Source organism: Protopterus annectens, chromosome 2.part2, assembly GCF_019279795.1.
Source record: "Protopterus annectens isolate FY-2018-M chromosome 2.part2, PAN1.0, whole genome shotgun sequence".
Classification (NCBI taxonomy): Eukaryota; Metazoa; Chordata; order Ceratodontiformes; family Protopteridae; genus Protopterus; species Protopterus annectens.
The window spans coordinates 919896562-919916442 of record NC_056730.1 but is presented as its reverse complement, the minus strand read 5'-3'; the positions used below and the strand labels follow the sequence as shown (position 1 = coordinate 919916442).

Genomic DNA, 19881 nt, shown 5'->3' with positions numbered 1-19881 from the left:
ATATAATAACTTTTATGAATACAATATTTTACTCTATTGACAATAATGAGTTTAAGTAAATGCTCATATACAAACAATTCAAGATTTTTTTGGAAGCTGTTGATAGAATTCACATGACAGAAAATAGATGCATCTTAATGCATGTAATGTCTGAATCATATTAGCCAAAGTTTTTGATTTAAATGAATGTTAGAACATAATTTTCTCTCCTCTTGATTTCTAACATTAAGATTATTTGAATGCTATTAGAATACAAGTGTTATAAATTACATAGATCTATATAATAGTATGAACAGTTTTTAAAAAAAAAAAAAAAAAAAGTTTATTTTAGTTTATATGATGCTGTTTTACCAAATGTGTAGTTTTGTCTTGATAGATAATTGAATTGAAAACTGTTAACCTCAGTTAAATATAACTAGTATTAAATTGATAAGGTGGTAGCTGAGGTACTGCTGCTTAGAGTAGGGGGTTAACTTGAGTAGTAAATACTGCTCTAAGTAGGAGTTTTCAACTCAGGCGGGATGCAAGGTTTAATCCTTACATTATTTTCACTTGTTCATTGTTATATGTATATAGTTTTGACATCCACAATATATTTTGTACACTCATTGTCACTACAAACAAAATTGAATCCTATACAAAATCCCATAAGAGATTTAATAAATACAGCTATATTTAAAGGTACACCTAAAAGAGGAGATGTAACATTATTTATCTTGTTATTTGTTATTTCGATCATAAGATTCTTGAGTTTTAAAAATGCCAAATGACATCTTTAAAAGGAATTTCTTTAAACATTAATGGATTGAATAATCCGTGTAAAAGGGCAAGCCTAATAAGATACATTAATCTACACAAGGCCAATCTAGTCTTCCTGCAAGAAACCCATCTCTTGAAAAAAAGATATTGATAAACTAGCCACTAATAAGTATACAGTATTGGTTAGTTCAGAGCACACTCAGAAAAAAGAGGAGTGGCTATTTTATGGAATAAAAGTATGATTCCTAAAACCATTAAGTCTTATCAGGATGACAAAGGAATGTTTTGTATGGTTACAATACAAATTAATGGGAAGACTTACACTTTAATTAATGTATATTGGATACCTGGAATTGGTATTAATACAGTGAAACATCATACTGATAAGATCATATCATTCTCTGTAGGGGATATTATTTTAGCTGGTGATTTTAATTGTATACTACATGAAAGTGATACTACCACTATGAAGAAAAGAAGAATTACATCTAATGCAAAACATTTAAATGATTTTGCTAATTCTTATCATTTGAATGATATTAACAATCAGATAGAGTCAAAATCATTACCATACACCTTTTTTTCTAACAGATACAAAACTTATTCAAAAATAGATAGGGTCTTTATTTCTAACCAGATGGTAACAGATTTAATTAATTCCAAAATAATTTCATGTCCTATATCTGATCATAACTCAATTGTTTTTGAATTCATGATAAAAAATACTCATAATGTTCAGATCAAAAGGATACCAGCATACTTAACTCAGCTAAAAGACTATAAAGAATATATACTTTCAGAAGTACAACATTTTCTAGACATAAATAATACTCCTGTCTCCATTGTCTATGTTTGGGATGCCTTAAAATCATATCTATATGGACAAAGTATCAGATGGTATAATAACAAAAGGAAATCTTGGGATAAGGAATTGTTAGATATTCAAAGTAAACTAGACTCTTATAAACATAATAATAAAGAAAATATTATGGACAAGAAAGTTATTGAAGAAATAAACAAACTAAATGAGAAATACAAAGAAATTTTAACTCATAAAGTTAAAATAACTTTAGAGAAATACAAGTTTTTCTCTTATTCAATAAGCCCCAAATACTTACATAGACTTAAAAATAAAACAAAAAGATTGAATAAACAAAACCATATCAAAGAAATCTTTTCTCTAAGGAAAAAGAAGAATGTTTCTAGTATACCAGAAATACTGGATGAATTTAGAAATCACTTTCACAAGATTAACCATAACAACATTAACATGGAACCTAAAGATAAAATAAAGGAGTTTATAACCACAAACATGAATAAAAAGCTTAATAAACAACAGATTAAACTATTGGACAAGAGTATTTCATATACAGAAGTTATTACACAAATAAATAAGCTTAAATCAAACAAAACACCGGGTAATGATGGTATTATACCAGACATATATAAAATCCTTTCTAAAACTACATATTCATTAATACATAAGGTTTTTATTCTGGCCCAAACTGAGTTAATAACCCCCCCATCATGGCAATATACATTTATTTCACCAATTTTAAAACCTAATAAAGATCCAACTAGATGTTCTTCATATCGACCCATCTCATTACTTAATGTTGATTATAAAATGTTTATGAGTATTTTTGCTGATAGATTGAAGACAATTATCCCGGCATTATAGACATAGATCAGACGGGCTTCATTGTAAATAGAAATACTTTTGATAATATAAGAAGAACTTTAACATTAATTGATTTTGCAAATAGGAAAAAGAAAGATTTAACACTTATTAGTCTTGATATAGGTTCAGCATTTGATTCAGTAAGTTGGGAATATCTGTTTACCTTACTGAAATGCACAAATTTCTCTGATGCATTTGTAAATTTAATTGAGCATTTATACAAAGGAACGCTGGCTTATATTAAGGTAGGAACATATGTTTCACAAAAATACCCATTCTTAAAGGTACAAAGCAAGGATGTCCACTTTCTCCACTATTATTCACTTTAGTAATGGAGCCTTGGGCTAATTTGATTAGAAATAGTACTGACATAGAGGGTTTTGAAATAGAAGAAAATACAACATCAAAATTCAACTTTTGCAGATGATGTTCTAATTACATCAGCAGGATCTAATTCTTCTATGCAGTCTTTATTTGATAAAATGATGAATTTTAAAAGTATTTCTGGTTTAATATTCAATGAAGAAAAACTAAAATACTACCTATATATACACGAAAAATACTCTCATTAGTGATTTTACTAAATATGTACCCAACTCAGGTCAGATAACTTATTTAGGTATAATACTATCTAAAGATATTAAATCTATTATATATAATAACTATAATACCTGTTTTCTTAATATACAAAATCTTTTAATACCTGGAATAATATGTTTTTTACTATGGAGGAGAGACTTACAATTATTAAAATGATAATATTCCCAAGATTTTATACTTAATACAATCAATAATACTTTCACCTACAAAATAACTATCAAGAAACTGAATACACTAATGTTAAATTTCTTATGGGCACCTAATAGACCTAGGATTGCATTAAAGAAACATACTAATAGCTGGTCTCAAGGGGTATTTCTTTTCCAGACTTTAATTTATATATTATCTCTTCTATTATAAAAGTTATTACTTTATTAATAGATCGGTCATATGTCAAAATGGAAAGATTATTGGGAGCTAATTAGTATGCACTTCATGAAAATCTCCTTAACACATAAAAATATGATTATAAATAACTCCATGTTGTGGTTGCTAAAGGAATTTTGTACTTCACCTATTACACCTAAACATATGGTCTGTTACCCATTAAATATTATTATTATTTATCGTAACTTTATATTCATGCACCCTAAGTATAGGAATGGAATTTTATTGTATTCCTATAATTTATACTCAGGGTATGCTTATGTCATCTACTTCTGAAGGAGCTCATTTAGCTATAGATAATAATCTAAAGTACTGGTATCAGCTGATATCTGATAATAAAGTTAAAAATCTAGATTTCTTAAAACAAGAATTTGATCTAAGAGAAACTTGCTGGTTAGAGGTTCAGATCTTTAGACAACATCTCATTGATAGAATAGATCTAATGTCTATAACAGTTAAAGAATCTATTCCAAAACTGATTGATTACTTGCTAATAAATTTACAGCATAAAGTTTCTGATAAAGGTAAACTTTCATATATACATAAAATTATCAGACAAGAAACTTTTTACAATGTAGATTCATACTGGAATTATTTCACCTCTATTAATGGGGACCCACCAACTCAACAAGATAAACAATATATATTGGAATCTGCTTATAGAACTACATCTTCCATTGTCTGGAGACTTTATACATGGAAATTTTTACATAGATCTTTTATACACCTTTGATGATGAATAAAATTAATAATAAAGATAATCTATGTAAGAGATGTAATGTAGAAATTAATGCTGACTGGGCTCATATGTTTTATGACTGTATGAAGTTGAAAGAATACTGGAAGTCAATTAATGAATTTTTGCAGGCTCTTTTACAGATAATTTCATTATTTCTAAGTCTCTTATATTATTCAACACACCTGTACCTCAATGTGTTAAAAAGATTAAGCTTCCCTTGTTATGGTCTATCCTAGCAGTGGCTAGGAAAATAATAACTAGAAATTGGATTTCAGATACACCTCCTTCGTTCAATGAATTTAAAAATGTTATGAATATAATGTGTCATATGGAAATAAGCACAATTAGAATGAGAACAACTAGAAAAACATCACATTTTATTGTATGGGATAATTTACAAAATTTGTTAAAAAAATTCTAATTTCAATAGCACAGTATTTTAGTTTAATTAATTGATCTGATTGTAGTGGATGTCTTTGTAAATACTTTAGTTGTTTTGTTGAATATTATAATAATACCTATTTTTAATTATTTGTATAAAATTGTTATGATATTTCTCTTATATGTTAAAACAATAAACTTGTTTTGAAAAAAAAAAAAAAAAAAGCCCGCAACTGGTGGCATTATTAACCACAGTTTGTGGCCCACTTATGTAATAGCATAGGATGGGGAGTTAAAAAAGAATCAGCAAAGAAAATGCTAAACATTACTTATAAAAATGCACCATGTGTTCAATTCATAATTCCTTATCACTACTTACCTCAAAAGGAGAAAGTACTGCAACTATGAAACTAAATCACCCAGTGAATAACTGGTATGTTCTTTGCTTTTGCTGCAAATGGTCTACGAATGTAGCAGAAAAGTTAATTAGTACTGCCACCTAATGGCTGTTATAGGTTCACAGGTTTATAGGGGTGTACTAGGCTAATGGCCCTGGAACCTTTATAAGCCTAGCCCATAGGATTACCCTGGCATCGTGCCACCCAACCTTAGTTCCCAGTTCCTCTGTCGAGTAGAGTCACTGGACTGATCCCTGGGGTGAATTTTCTATTTCCCATCCACTCAAGATTTCTCTTGAAAAGGGTCAGTGAGCTCTGCTTGACATGTATGGGAAGTCTATTTCAGAGCATGGGCAGCCTCTGGGTTATGAACCTGTCCATCCAGCTTGTTCTATTGATTGTGGTAATGAGGTTGAGGTCTCTGCAGCATGTAGTTCGGTGGGACTGGGATTTCTGTAGCAATTATAGTATATAAAAAACATGACAACAAATTAAAAAAAAAAAAAAAAACTCATTACAACTACTGTTCATTTTGACTGCTGGCTGGTGAAGATTTCTATCACTTTCTCTTGTCATTTTGCCAGTAAACAAACTTTCATATAATGCATACAGATCTTTTATTTTTCTGATGTATCAATACATGTTATTGGAAGGAATGTCTATCTCCTGAACATCTGAAATAAGTGATGTTAAATTAGAATTTTGCAGACTGTAACTGAATGCTATCGCAAATACCAGCTGTAGAAAATAAAATTTTTGCTGGGCAGTATGTTTTAGGGTCAATGATTCTTCTAGCTGATATGGTTTGAAGTTTAATAACTAGCCAGATGTCCAGAGTAAATTTAGAAAAAAATTAGTCTAAATACTTAGTGTGTTCTTAAATCTTTACTATTTCTAACAGTCTCAATGCAGATAAAAGTCAGATATATTTAACATGGCTAAAAAAGTGCCTATTTGTACTACTGACACATAGAAGAACCAACAAAAAATAAACTTTCTTTTAACTGGATACATAGAACAAGCACGGTTTATTGTAATTAATTTCAATATCAGAGTAAGTAAAATAAGTGTGGTGCAGGCAGCACTGCCTCCCACATATATCTTGGTACAAAAACCAAAAACAAATAGTTGACTTCCATCCCTCAAAAAAAAAATCACTTTATGGCTGGGCATACTTCTGATAGTTGATTGTAAGCAACTGAAAGAAATTCTAATCAGTCAGCTACCCCCCCCCAACACACACACACACACACACACACACACACACACACACACACACACACACACACACACACACACACACAGTCCCAGTAACTTTAAAGATTAGTTGTTTCCACACTGAAATCACATTCAACTCCAAAGTAACCACTTTATGACTGTGCACATCTCGTAATTTGATGGTGACCATCATCTGCTCTCCTGTCAGGAGCAGCATTTGTTGCCTAGAAATCACTTTCACTAATATTGACTACCATGACAAAAAAGAAGAAATGATGCTGTTGGCAGCAGTGGGTGTTGTTAATGCTGCCCAATTTTTTGTTTAGTATTCTAACCGCAGATTTATTTGGAATTCTTTTTTTTTTTTTTTTTTATTTATTTGGAATTCTGATAACACTATTTTAAAACTTCCTTTAGCCTGAAAATCTTAAGCTTTCAAAGTACTTCGTTCTGTTCTATAATCAGCACTAAATATATGTCTGACCAGATTAAGCACTCACATCACATGACTCTAGACAAATTATGTCAGTGCTTATGAAACATAGTAAAAGGCCATACCCATAAACTGTCACTACATGTCAAGATGAGAAGAGAGATGGCATGATAATGAATAGCATGCCATCTGACAATGATTTATTTTGGGGTTAGTTTTAATTACATAGTTTACGGTAATTGTGTACAAATTAAATATCAACCACACACTACTCAGGGAATGAGAAAGTACCTTCATTTATTTTAAAAGAATATAAAAAATGAAAATCACGTTAACTCACCAGCCTGTGTTCCTGCAATGTCACTGGGTGCTCAGATAACTTAACTGTAGCAAATGTGTTAAAGGAACAAACTATGGCAAAGATCAGGAAGGGCAATTTCCATAAAGACAGGACCTCTCTCATTAAACTAATTAAGCAATTAAGAGGGCTAATTAAATCAAGCAAAGCCAACTCTGAGGTTAAGATAAACTCCCTGGTGAAAGAAAATCATAATGCCTCCTTCATCTATGTCAGAAACCTCAAGGGCAGCCAACAACAATGTGCTGAACTGAAAGTTAATGGTACCACATGCACTGAGCCTGGCGATACAGTGAACCTGTTAGCGGACAAATTCAGTTCCAACACTACCAGTTGAAAACTGAACTGCTTATTGCTCATCAGTTCATCTAAATGATTACTGAAATTTGCATTCTAGTTTTCAGGAGCTCAGTATCAGCTAAGAATTTGATTAAAACAATTTTCCAATGTATACCCATCCTAGCCACACTACTTTCAAGTGCTAGACCAGTTTTCACTATAGCGGTAAATTTAAAGGCAGCTCATTATAGAGCACAAAAATCCTTCTACTTCCAAATGCAGATTTAGTCTACAGCATGGAACACATTCCCGTTTCTCTACTGCGTGACTCGTGTTTACTAAAAACTGAAATACCTTGTTTGCAGCTTAACACGTCCCACTTTTAACTACTTACAAGCAGAAGCACACGATTCATCCATGCTGTTCATGTTCACAGTTGGGGAAAAAATACTGCAGCTGTTTACATAATAGCTACAGAAAATACTAACATGTTTATCGCAAAGAGTGGAAAAGCAGCAACAGTTTCAGTTAGCTGAACTCGGTAATAAGGTCGGTGAGGTAATCTGCTCAGGATACACAAACACTGGATACCTATAGAATAATTTATTAAAAAGCAAGCTTTCATTCAAGTCTTCTTTACATCAGGAGGTTTATGTAGTTCTCTCTCACTGCTATAAACTGGAAAAGCTTCTCAAAAAATCTGCTCTACAGTAGATGCCATCTATCTAGCACTCCATCTATTACTGGAACACCTTGAGAATAAAAACACCTATGTGAGGGTACTATGCATCAACTTCAGCTCTGCTTTTAACATGGTCATCCCTCTTCATCTGGTAATGAATCTACTCCAACTAGACGTCAACACCACTTTGTAAATGGATTCTTGACTTTCTCACAGACAGACCTCAAAAAGTGTGTGTAGGAAATAGCTCCTCAGATAGCATCACTCTTAACACTGGAGTTCCACAAGGATGTGCACTAAGTCCCTTGCTGTTCACCCTGTTAACACATGATTGTACAGCAGGTATGATACAAATCACATCATCAAGTTCGCTGATGACACAACAGTGGTGGGCCTCATCAGTAATGACAATGAAACAGCGTATAGAGATGAGGTGGAACAACTGATTACCTGATGTGGAAATACCAACTTAGCACTAAATGTGAACAAGAAAAAAGAGATAACTGTGGATTACAGGAAAAATTGCAAGGAATATTCTCCCCTCACCATCAATGGGGAAACAGTGGAAAGAGTGAGAAGCACAAAGTTTCTAGGAGTGATGAGGACTTGTCTTGGAACACCAGTACAAATGCCATAGTCAAGAAAGCATACCAGAGATTGCACTTTTTAAGAAGGCTGAGGAGAGCGAATCTCCCATTGACGGTTCTCACTACCTTCTACAGAGGCATGATAGAAAGCATCCTGACAAACAACCTCGTAGTATGGTATGGAAGCTGCTCTACCTCTGAGCGCAAATCCCTCCAGAGAGTGGTGAAGACAGCAGAGAGGTTCATTAAGACCACATTACCACCTATCCACGACTTGTACTTATCCAGAGGTCTCAGCAGGGCCAGAGGAATAATTAAAGACTGCACTCACCCTGCTTACAGACTGTTCCTACATCTATCATCCAGAAAGCGCTTCTGAAGCATATGTTGCAGAACTACGAGATCCAGGAACAGATTCTTCCCTAATGTATTCAGGCTGCTGAACTCTAGTAACCATTACACTCCATGATGTTCAAATGGGTCACTAAAAACTGTCCCGAATTGTGCATTAACCTGTTTACCAGTCTCAACTAATACTTAGTGCAATATTCACCATGACTGTAACTTACAGGCCATCTAGAGCAGTAGCAATGCAGTAAAATATCTCATCTTTCAGTGCAATACATGTTGTGAATTCTTAAATTACCAATAGTGCAATACTCTAAGGTCCATAGTGCAATATTCTAATATTCACAGTGCAATATTCAAATGTCTCTTTCTGTGCAAGGATCAATGCAATGTCTTAACCAAGTACCTGTGCAACACTAAAGTCTCATGCAAGTAAGTGTTCAGTTCGAAAAGTGTTAAAATGTGTTTCTAATTATGTGCAATACTAGTCTGTCTACCTGCATGTCCATGATGTAATAGCTAGATGTTATATGTGCAAAATGTCTGTGAAAATAGTCTATATGTTGTCTGCACATTGAGTCTGGAGACTCGGAATTTCGTACAGTTTTTGCACTTGTGTGACTTCTGAATGAGAATAAAGTTTAGTTTGACTTTGACTTTTGACTTGGTGTGGGGGGGGGGTAATTACTGGCACTAAGCTTGCCCATACTGCAACTTACTTTACCATGTTTTTTTTCAGTTTTTATCCTGTAGTGTATAAAGTAAAAACTGAAAAATGTAGCTTCTGTTGTTTCTGTTATTACATGACACTCCCAAAGAAGTTTATGAAAATTGCACTTATAGATTTTTGCTATGCATCTCTGATCATGAAGTGTGAATTAAGGCACTTCACTATTTGCTTCTGAAATTCTTAGTTTGGCATATCAATAAAAATGCAAAAGCTTGATTCTTTCAATGGCAGTGCACAACTACAGACATTATTTTCCACACTATGTTGTTCAGTGAGAAAATCACAAGTTGGAAGGATCGTGTTAAAATCCAGTGATTAGCAGCAAAAAAAAAAATCCCAATGTGACTTGTAATATGTGGTTGTTTATATCCAATGAACACTTATTTGCAGCTGTTTCTGTCCAGTGAACATTTTTCTGCAGCACAGCACTGCTCATAATGTGAGAATAACACAGCTACTGTAACAATGCTATTTTTGTTACAGGCCGTTAGACAACGGGCAAACTGCACATCAATACACTGATTGGAGAATGAGCATTCTCAAGCAGGGTATTAATGTACAAGTAATGTCTGGTGAAAAAATGAGTCAGCCGCTTCACAGCAGCTTATCAAGCTGCCGTGGAGCTCAGACTGAAGAAATGGAACGGCTGCCATTATTTTACACTCGCTAAGCAGCGTTTTTGCTGTTTAGTAAGTGTAAAATATTAAAAAGAAGTCAACAACAAAAAAGGTATGGGTGTGTTTATGTCTGTGTGTGAGTGTATGCATGCATGTCAGTGAGAGTGAGCGAGCCGTTATTTTACACTCACTAAGCAGCGCTTTTGCTGTTTAGCAAGTGTAAAATAAAATAATAATAAAAAAAAAATACAGCATGTGTGTGTGAGTATATGCCTGTATGTGATAAGAGAGAGAGCGATCGATCAAGCAAAACATAAGAGTCTGTTTATGTTTCTGTCTGCATGTGTGCATGAATGCATGCATGGAAGCAGAGAGGCTTTGTGTGCGCGCGTGTGTGTGTGTGTGTGTGTGTGTGTGTGTGAGAGAGAGAGATGGACAGAGTGAGAGAGAAAGCAAGAGTGATGTGTGAGTGAAGTGAGGAGACTGCCTGTTAAAGAGACTGAGAGAAAGTGAGACGGAATGTGCATACGAAAGCGGCTGGAGACTGTGACAGACTGAGAAAGAGGGTGAGACAGATCTCGTTTGAGTGATTGTGTGTATATATGTTTGTGTCTGAAAGCAGAAGAGACTATGTATGTGTGTATGGGAGAGCTAATGGGCTGTATGGAAAACTGTTGTGTTTCATTTGCTTATTTTTTTTTTTAAGCACTATATTATTTTTTATATATATTTGATGTAAAATGCTTCCTCCAACACCATTAACATATACTACAGCAAGTTTGAAATAGTAGGCAGAGGAACTATTTTACATTAAAAATATAATACAGTACTTAAAAAAATAAATAAGCACGTAAGAGACAACAATTTTACAGACAGCCCATTGTCTAAGCACAATAATACCCTCCAGGGTGTGTGTTAATGTGTATTTAATGCCCTTCCAGGGGTGTAAAACACCCTTAGGCGGGCATTAATTACACATTAATACATACCCCGGAGAGCATTATTGCTTACTTAATGTTGGGCATTCTGAAACAGATGCATAGAGTGATATGCTGAAAATTTTATAAGTAATGTCACTTTTTAATTGTTTGGTAATTATGTGACACAACAAGGGAGTAAAAAGCAGTTTTGCAAATAACTCACTGTAATAACCACACAGTTGGTTGTTGGCTAGTGTAATATTCATCCATTTTCTCTATCATTTTACTAAACGATTGGGAGGGTGGCTTAATGGGCATGGTGTTTGCCTTACAAACACAAGGTGCAGGGTTTGAGTCTCACAAGGGATAATTGGCTAGGCTTAAAATGGATCACAAGGGCAGTTAGCTTAGTACTAAACTATGAACAAAACTCCCCGTCTTACAAAAGCAGTTTTATTACCTCTCCAGTTTATCACGAATGCTGACTATTAAAAAGGTGTTCCTGCTGTTACGATTTTGTTGCTTTCTGAACAGCTGAAGTAAATGACCTTCAAATGATCCGCAGAGTGGTACATAACAGCTACTGTGGAACGCCACATACAAAAACCCTAGGAACCAACCACTTTTAGTGGCTAGTTAAGTTTTATGGGGTTAGACTTTATTAGTGCACATGGGTTGAAATTAATAACTAGCTGCTTTTTCCAAAGAATTTAAGCAGGATGACCTAACATTTACTAAAATTAACTCACCGCTTTTACAGTATGATACTAGATAAAATTCAAAAGAAGTAACATGCTTAATAAAATGTTGTGTGTTCTGCCACACTGAAGACAGAAGGAATATTAGAGCTCTATTTCTGCACTGGCTATACAGAAGTACAACTATAAGTTATTAGTAAGTGGAAGTCTAGCAGCTGGCCCAAAGGGATAAGGCACTAATCTGCTAATGAGTTATTTCCTGTGGTTCAGTGTTTGATTCCCTCAGCCTTCATTCTGTCTGCTGTGTGATCTTCATAGCTCTCAACCAGTCAGGGACAAATCTCACCAGAATCGGGGATAAATCTAGAAATAATCGGAGACACTTAGTGACACTTTTAAAATATTAGTACTATTAACTTGAGACACTGACAAAATAAGAGAATGGGTATTAATATACATTTTCTGAATTAAAACAAATCTATAACACTAATTTTTGTATTTATTTATTAAGTGAAGTTCACCATCTTTTCTCCAAAAGTCTACAGTTTTAGGAGGGATTAAGAGGGACAGAGATAAAATTTGGGTGAAAATCAGGGACATTCCTGAAAATCAGGGACAGTTCAGAGGCATAGTGACCTTGAACAGGTAGATTCACCAGAGTGTGCTTTGGGGCAACTGGAAGTTTGGGCTAGGTTCCTCAATGATCTCCTGGACTGCATGCCCAGTAGTAATTACCTATCAGCCTACTATTTTATTTTTTTATTTTTTACAAAATCAATGCATGTGGCATTAACTAGCAAATGGACCATCACAGAAAAAATGGAAAAAGATCATTTCTGTTTCTGCCGGACAGCAAGAGACAGTTTCTTAAGGACAGGGTTTAATAACATCTCTTTAAAAACAAAATATCCTCATCCTTAGAGATGATCACAACATTTGGTAAATACCTGGAAACAGAAATTCCAAGCAAGAAACAGCTAACTCAGAAGTTGCAGGATCCAGCCCAAAGCGGGTATAACACATAGCTGAAACAACACCCATGACTCAGTTAATCAACATATCTTAACAGTCACAATAAATACTTGAACATTCTACATCCAAGTCACAGCTGTACTCAACTGAAGTAACTGGGGGCATCTAATCCTGCTAACTTCATCAGAAAAAAATTATTAACCAGCTCACATTAACAGGATGAAACCGATGTACAGACTTTAAGATACAGCCAGCTGTATGAACAATTTTCTCAGATTAAAAGGAAGAAAGGGTTTTCAAGACTGTAAGACACTGGGATGGGCAATCTATCAATAGTTTGAAAAAAAAAAACTGGCTGAACATTTTGATGCAGAAGTAGTGTCACTAAACAAAAAGAATGCCTTAATATGACAGACTTCTGAGTGGAAAACCTTGCACAACAGGCATCTAATCTATGCTTCTCCTTGAGCAGACACAATCTCCATACGCACTCCAAAATATAAGCCATGCCTACAGAGCCAACATATGTCCATAGCGACACAGTTAATGAAAATCATTATCAAGGCATCATTTGCAAGTTATAGCAAGAAATGACCATTCACAAATTAAGATGGCTTGATCCAGAGTACCTGGAACAGTTCTATTATGAACCACTATGATTAACTATTGTGCTACACTATGGATCTATTAAGAACATCAGCTCATAACTACAGATGTCTCTCATATCCAGTTAATTAGCTCAATATTGCTTGCCTAAATGAAACAGAGCATCACACAGAAATGAATGAAACTAACCCCAATTTCATCTCAGATACAACCACTGTGACTTGGCATGTGAACTCCAATGACTGTCTTCTAATAAGTACTGAAGAGGAAACAACACAAATGAAAGAGAAGCTCTCCGTAATCTTCAGAAGCTTCACGGCAACTTTAAATTATTCATTACTAACTTATGCATTAAATCATCAAAGAATAATCACCTTGAGAAACTCAACACAGCAGTGGCAAGACAATCATTATGACATAAAAGATCCCAGATAACCTAGTGGAAGGTAAAGCAGGACAAATTTGTAATGCATTCCTACCCCAATAATATAATCAAAAGAATTAGGACCTCTAAAATATGCATTCTTACCACAAACAGGTGATTCATGAAGAGGACCAGGCTTGCTGGTTCCCAAAGGTAGGTTTATCCTCTCCACGAATCAGAACTCAGCACCTATTTCTAGCATTTTCATGCTTATCAACAGATATACACCCAGACTAACACTCAGTCATGTTCTCCATAACTCTAACTAAGGGGTCACTACACCTGTATTTATCTTCTTGTACACACTAGTTTGCCTGCCATGACTAAGCATCTTCCTGCAGATCAGAACACCAATGAAGACATGTCACCCCAGATATAAAAAAAAAAAGATATACAAGTATGTATATGTCTGTCTTACAGGACTCCAACAGCCACTACCAGATGGAGAAAGTGTCTGCCCATAAATGGATGGAGGGAGGTTATTCCTGATCCATCAAGGAGGATCGTTTTCAGAGATCAGCTGATACAGTAAGAACATAATCTGCTAACACCCAGGTGAAAGAAACTAGAGAACCACAGCAGCTCCAACAAGAAGATTTAGTACTGAAGAAACCAAGAGACAAACAGCCCATTTCCAAGGCCATAAATGGAAATGATGCCTGAGAAGGGAACATTGCAGACCCAGGACCTAGATGACAAAGATATCAAGGGAGGGAGGAGGATTAAGCCCTGACAATGACCAGAGCAACCCAAGTTTGTCTAGTAGCTCAGGAACATGATGTATAGCTGGGAGGATAGGCATGACCATCCAATGAGAAGGGAAGGGTGAGTTCTGCCCAGTCAAGGCTGCTCCTCCTGGTACAGCCACTGCTGGAGGACAGTGACAGTTTCATAAGGATAGGACTGGTACAGGATGATGTAGGCTTCATCACCACAGCCAGTGACAGCAGTGGTCACGTGACAGAGCATAGCAAATTGACAGAGGGAATCTTTTATATCATAAAATAAAAGCAAAGAGCATGATCAACAAAAATTAAAGCTAGCAACAGAAATGGTAGGCTGTCCCTCCAGTGATGTAAGTGCATGCATTTACTACCCAAGGGGAGAGAATTAGACCATTCACAGAAAATGTGCTCTCTCTGTTGGGATGTCAACAAGAACAACAAACTGACTTAAATCTGCCTGGATGGCAGCCCTTCCAGATGGCCCTGGAATGAATGGGGTCAAGCACAACAGGAGATGGCTTAATTGCTGGTTGAGTGTGGGAGGGACACACACACAAAAAAAAAAACAGTTAAGAACAAAAGGATATTTGTAGGAGGCACCATAGTCAGTAGATGAATTTCATTTAGCAGGACTCACACACAGGGCAGAGGACTTCACAGCTAACCAGAACATCAGCAGAGCCAGAAATTTATGACACCTACAGGGGAAGATCTCCATAAGAAACTAGGAGGAAGCCATCTTCAAGAAGATCCACAAACCAGTTGCAATGAGCTCTATTCTTGACATTGTACTTGGGAGAAGGATAGCACCTGCCTCCAACCATCTGTGTGGAAAAGAGATAAACTAACAGACATCCTAAACTCCAGATATCCACAGCCAGGAAACTAGTAAGGAACTGGTTATTCTCTGGAGAAATGTTCCTCTGCCATAAAGAAGTACAAACCTGCTTATGCTATGAGGGGGCTTCAAAGCCATCAAAGGCAAGTACACTCCAAATCCACCCCACCCCTCCCCACAGATCCTACCAAGGGCCACAGCTCAGCTAGCTTAGTGAAATAGCACAGGACATGGAAAATCCAGGAAATTTGGAACCTTCTACGGACAGATTTAACACTTACTAATGTGCCTGGCAACAAATTGAATCTGAGAGAAATTTCCCACAAGCCAACCCAGGGACTCAGACTGAAGCATGCCACCATTAGCTACCTTCTCAACAAGACAGGGAATGAAGGACAGGTGGAGTGGAGGCACATGCTTTAATTACCTACCTAACTAACCAACTGGCTAGGTGCTCCAGTCTGAAGATCCTTTTCAGGCATGACCATGGCTAAAAGGTCAATTAAACATAATAAATTACAATAAATGAAAATGCAATTACAATAAGTATAACAACAGCAGAAACACAATGATGACTTACTGTTTACAGTATTTATAATAAACCAAATCCAAAATGTAGTCACAATGTAATTACAGAAGAAGCATAACTGTATACAGGCCATACATATTTTAATGGTATACTTTGGTCTGAAGAGAGGTAGTGGAAGGGTGTTAGTGGAGATGTGCAGGCATATGATCGAGTGGGGGTAGAATGGTGAGTTATCACAAAAGGTAGAGTTTAAAAGTAAAGGTAGGGAGCATGATCAATGAAAAATAAAGCTAGTAGCAGAAATGGTAGGCAACAGGAGATACTGGCTCCTGGTTCAATATAGTTACAGTCACCAGCTTGAGAACTGTAGTCAAGACTATGAAGCCAGTAGCTCCCAGAAAAGGCAGCTTTGTACCAGAGGGAACAGATATGGGTTCTGCCCCAAGGGTCTGAACATGACCCTACCCCCTCAGGATGGGGTGGGAGGGTCAACCTAACAGACGTACCTATGAATATAGACCAGACATAAAATCAGAAAAACTGCAGTCAAGCTTTAAGAGAAGACAGCTCTCTATCTGTACAGAAAGACTGTCAATAACCCCAGCCAGGAGCTCTGAAATGGACCCAAACTCCTGAGCAAGGGATGAGAGGACCAATCTATCTGAAGCACTTGCTAAGATGGACATGGATCAATGTTAGGAACCCTCATAAAAAGAGGAGGCACCATCAAGCAAACAGCTGTACACCAGACATACTTTCCAGATAAGAGGGAGACTTAATCAAAGCCAAATAAAAACTAGCTGCCCTTTACCCGAGAACAAGGGGTCTGCAAGAGTGGAAGGCAAACAGGTTTCTTTCACCTTATGCTTTCAACTATCAGCAAAGTCAAGGTGAAAGCCTCCAGAAGGGAAGGCAGCATCCTACTGCTACAACTGTCCTAAAAAGGCAATGGATCATATACATAATAGGGCAAATGGCCAAGGAAGGACAAACCTACCAAAAGGAGGTGAAGTCCAGCACAAAACCAGCTAGCCAAAAAGATCCTTGGGGTGAGAGGCTCAAAGAACCACACTAATGCTAGAAATGCCCCAATGACTGCCATGATGAAATTCAGAGGGGTCCACATGATCTACTTGCCCTGTCCCAGGAGACCAGGATGAACAAGCACAGGATAGTCTATCTTTTAAGAAAGAATGAAGAAAATGATTTACTCCACTCACGTCTCTACAAATGGCAAAGTCCTAAACCACTGCAGGACTGGAGTTAAGTCCAATCCTTTCTACCTTGGGGAGGGGCAGCTTACACTGATTCTAGGAAACACAAGTGTCCCCAGTTTTCAAACACTCACAATTTTCCCAAAGAGAAAGGAGGAGCTGAAAGTCTAACAACCAGGGGATAGAAGACAAAACCTCAGTCCAAGAGAGAGTTGCATGGCAAGAACACTCGCCCATTATAAGCAGTAGTTCCTCAAAGAAAGATGCAGATAAGTGAATTTCTAACAGAGCAGGGGGGCAATGGACTTCCTCTCAGGGAACATGTTAAGAAGTGTTTCAGCAGAGGCTCCTCTATTCAAAGATTAAAACTGTAATTTTAATGCTATAAGATAAAAACCATCACCACAGAGTAATCTCTGAGGCTCTGGTGGTAATGTGATTTATTACTTCTTACTAAGCACTTCCTGGGATGCAGAAACCATGGCTCCAAAGCGAAAAGGCAGCAAATGTAATGAGTTTTAACGCACCAAAAACACAAACCATAGTTTTCATCCTGTTGCAAACAGGACTTCATCAGAAATGCACTCAACCCACTATTTATTACTTATATAGTCATTAACCCCCTATTAGTTAATTAACTAATCAAAATCCAAGCAACCAAAATTGACCAAATAAAAAATATATATGTGTAACTTTAAAATGTTACTACAAATTTTGTCATAAAAAATACAATAAATATTATGTATACACCCTAACAGACTAGTTAAAAACACCCCATATCAACTCATAATGAATGACAACATAATAAAATAACAATCAAATTTTTAAACCTATATTTAATAGTTATAGAATTGTTTAACTCTCCTGTTATTCTAAAAGGTACAACAATAGCATCATATATTGGTTAAACAGCCACATTACATATAAAACCCATCTCTTGACAGGACAAGGACAAAATTAAGTAGATATATCATTTATATAAAATATTTGTGTAAAACATTTATGTAACATATTCATATGCAATATTAAATTGATGCATTATGGTTTACCTGACTTGAATGTACAGTAGATAAAATGCTTCTTTCATAAAAACTCTTGTGCTTGACTCTCAAAGAACTCCACACAAACTAATGAGGACTCGCTCATTTCAGTTTGCTAACAAGCTTTCTTTTACACAAAGTAGGGTGTATGATTTTGCAGTACAGCATAACAAATGTTAATATTCTGGATGCAGAGTGGAACTTCCATTATGAGATTCAAAGGGGAATATCCTGTAAGGAGGAAATTGCTGTCAACATCTGTCTTTCTGGGCAAGCAGAGAAATTTCTTGGTTCAACTAACTGAGAAAACATTTAAAGGAATATTATAGACCTGAAATGAAAATAAGTTGCATAATCAGCCAAAGCAAAACTCACTCTCTTTCTCTTTCTCTCTCTCTCTCTCTCTCTCTATATATATATATATATACATACTATATGAGAGAAATATGAAATGCAATGGTTCCAAGAGGCTTGACTAATAAGAATGATGGGTCTGCAATTTTAGAAGTTTTAGAAGGGTATTTCAAGTTGAAGAGAAAAAAAATGACCATATTGAAACCATATATTACCTAGGCAGCACCATTTAACTCAAGGGTGAAATATTTTTAAAGTTAGAAGCAGATATGACAGTAATTTAAAGTGAGGAGGGGGAAGCAATGGAATGGATGGCTGGTGCAATGGAAGAAAAATAGGCTTCTACCTTCTCCCCTCTCTACCCACCTTTCTCACTGTCTCCCCCTATGGCAACATATTATCTCAGACCAATGGGTATTATCAATAGTGGAAAAAAGGGTACTTCATGACATAGCAGGAACCAAAAGGCATTCCCCTCTCTCCAAAAAATCATAGGTTCATAGGTTTATACTAGGCTATCTGCCCTAAGGCATTTATAAGCCTAGCCCAGAGTTTTTGTGGCTTACGCCACCCCTTATGTTAAAAAATACTGTGCCCATTAGTTTGTTGTGCCTCTGTCCAGCAGTGACACAGAGATGATTCCCAGGGTAAACCTACGATCTCCCATCCACCGGTCAAGATTTCTCTTGAACAGAGCCAGCGAGGTGCTCTGCCTCACATGGACCGGGATTTTATTCCACAACATAGGGAGTCTCTGGGTGACAAATCTATCCCTCCAGCATGTCCTATTTATATCCGTGCTAAGGTTTAAGTCGCTTGCTCTAGTGGATCTGGTAGATTTGGATTTTTGAGGTGGAGCATGTCCATTAATTCCAGGTTGGACATGGCCTTGTATGTCAGGCACAGGTCACCTCTGAGCAGGCGGTATGCGACTGAATAGAGCTGGAGTTTCTTCAATCTGGCAGCATATGACAGATTTTGGAGTCCCTTTATCCTTTTGGTGAGGAACTTTTGGGGTCTCTCCAATTGCTGCAGGTGTCGGGTGAGATACATCCCGAATGGGGCATTGTACTCGATCATTGGTCTGATAAGTGAAGAGTACAGGGGAACAATGACCTCACTTGATCTGGATGTGAATCCCTTCATGATCAGGTGGGCAATGTAGAAGGTTTTTCTAACCACTTTAGCAATGTGAGTGTCAAAAGAAAGGCCACTGTCAACCTGGGTCCCCAGATCCCTGATAACCTCTTCTGTGCTTAGTGGATTGCCACCTATATGATAGCTTGGGGTTACCTTGTTTTTCCCGAAGGGTATGACTACACATTTTTTGGCATTTAACCTCAGGCCATGGCTCTGGCACCAGC

The 19881-nt window shown here is 36.3% G+C and overlaps 1 protein-coding gene across 1 annotated transcript in view; it reads right to left on the bottom strand.

The window, feature by feature from the left end:
* MSH3 (mutS homolog 3) overlaps positions 1–19881 on the bottom strand; it is a 3764176-nt gene that overhangs the window by 2335709 nt on the left and 1408586 nt on the right. The gene's annotated exons all lie outside the window — the stretch shown is intronic.